The sequence below is a fragment of the Propithecus coquereli genome, unplaced genomic scaffold (genome assembly GCF_000956105.1).
Source record: "Propithecus coquereli isolate 6110/MARCELLA unplaced genomic scaffold, Pcoq_1.0 Scaffold29, whole genome shotgun sequence".
NCBI classification, from domain to species: Eukaryota; Metazoa; Chordata; class Mammalia; order Primates; family Indriidae; genus Propithecus; species Propithecus coquereli.
Window position 1 is genome coordinate 364,742 of NW_012148507.1, and position 2,230 is coordinate 366,971.

Below are 2,230 nucleotides of genomic sequence, written 5' to 3' on the forward strand. Positions count from 1 at the left end.
TATTTTTATTTTTCTAGAGACGGGGTCTCACTCTGTTGCCCAGGCTGGAGTGCAATGGCACAATCATAGCTACTGCAGTGCCTGAAACTCCTGGGCTCAGGGGGTCCTCCCACCGCAGCCTCCCGAGCAGCTGGGACCACAGCACACACCACCACTCACAGGTACTGTATGTTTTGCTGTTTCCTGTCTTGAATTCTACATCATCTTGTTCTACATTCTTTCCCTGAGTAACTATCTCCAGTCCCATCACTTCAACTTATATAGCAAACAACTCCAGTCTCCCATCTCTGTCCTGTGTTCCAGATTCACACTTCCAGCTTCTTTCTAGATATCACCATGTAGTGCCATCAAGGCATCTCAAACTCAGTATCAGGTGTCTAATCTCTTCTCACCCCTCTGAAGACCTGGATATTCTTTCCTCAATTAATGATGCCAACATTCACCCAATTTCCTTGGAAATAAACTTCATTCATGCTTAGTTTTCCTATATATTGTCAATGAACAAGTCCAGCTGATTCTAACCCCATAAGGCTCTCCTTGTATTCCCACTGTCACTTCCTTAGCTCCAAGCTTTGTCACAGGTCTCTCAGAAAAATCATTGTGTGTTGTGTGTATTCACCTCTCTTTTAACTCTAATACTATCACTAGGCAAGGTAATTCTTACACTTTTATAGGAACATCCAAGTCTCCTTCTCTTCTAAATTTTATTTAAGAGAATTTTGATTCAACTGCTTATTTTACATGGCATTTTTACTTTGGCTTTCACTTTAAAATTATTTAGTGATTTTTTTTCAATATAACATACTTTTATTTAAACATGCCACTTCAAAGAAAGTATTTGGGGCATATATACATTCCACCCACTATTTATATTGACTGTGTTCAAGATAATATGTTAACCACTGTAAGGAATAAAATGTTCAATAAAAATGAATTTACCATGGGCTTTACCTTTCGAGACTTTACAATCTGTGAAGGGAGATAAGGCATGTACCTAAATGCTTATAACACATGCAGAAATATAGTAATTATAAAAGGGGTACAGAAAAAAAGCTGTCAGAACTATATTGAGGGAGAGTTTGCTTTCACTGAGAGAACCAAAGCAGACTTCATGAAGGAGCCAATATCTGAGCAAGGACATCAAAGATGAGCAGAATGTGAACTTTTTAATATTTATTCTTTTCACACACCTTACTGAGCCCCACTTATGTGGAAGGCACTGCACTAAGTGCTAGGGATATAAAAATGGAGACAGAACTTGACTTCAAGTTGTTTTCAGTCAGTGAGAAAAAAAGATAAAATCAATTATTATAGCAGAGTGAAAAAGAATTATAATGGAGATTTTCAAAAAAAATAAGCTACAAAACACTGAAGACAATCACAAAGAGGGAAGAGAAGCACTAACTCCTCTTTAAAGGAAACGTCTCTAAGAAGAGCTGCTACTTGGGCTAAGCTTAGAGTATCAAACAGCCTGGGGCAATTGGGGATTGGCTGGGGGAAGAAAGAAGCACCTTACACAGAGGGACCCTGGGCTCAGGGATGGGAAGGTATGAAGTGTGTACCTTGGTGATAGTTCAGGAGAGCTGAGGAGAGGTATAAGATGTGGATAGAAAAAGACATCTAGGCTAGGTTGTGGAAAGGTTAAAGGCTATATTAAGAACTGAAGGCATTTTTTAGGAATAGTTTATAGCTGATTAGCCAATAGTGCTAACTTACAGGCAATTCTATACATAGATTCGTTTTCACCAGGTAGACCAGAAATTCACTTACTTGACTGCATTTCTGATTGAAAACTTGCTGTTGTTGGTACCAAGCAGCCCAATCATGGAATATTGACTGCATTAAAGTCCCCAGACTGCCTTCTTTGGTGCTCTGGTCACTTCTCCTTAATTGACATGTGTGGTGACAGTCATCTTATTTTTCTTTCATGATAACCTACTACTCATCACTCAGATGGATTAACACAGGAAATGGAAACTAAAACAATGAGTATTGCCGAACATTTCAGGATCCAGTATCCCACTGCTGGTAGTCATAATTTCAGCTACAATTAATAAGTTGAGCTTGGTCTTTTTATTTGGAGCTTTGATAACATGAACTATAACCTACTTCTAAATAACCTTTTTGAGTAAAATGTTTTAAAGTATGAATTCAGCCTCTAATTTGACTTCTGTATATTTGGCCACACAAAAATAAAAATAAATGACTAACCCAGGAGAAGAAACATCAG

At 38.2% G+C, this 2,230-nt stretch overlaps 1 protein-coding gene across 1 annotated transcript in view; it reads right to left on the reverse strand.

The window, feature by feature from the left end:
* The window catches only part of MLIP (muscular LMNA-interacting protein), a 200,359-nt gene that overhangs the window by 181,375 nt on the left and 16,754 nt on the right, over positions 1–2,230 (reverse strand). The window lies entirely within an intron of this gene.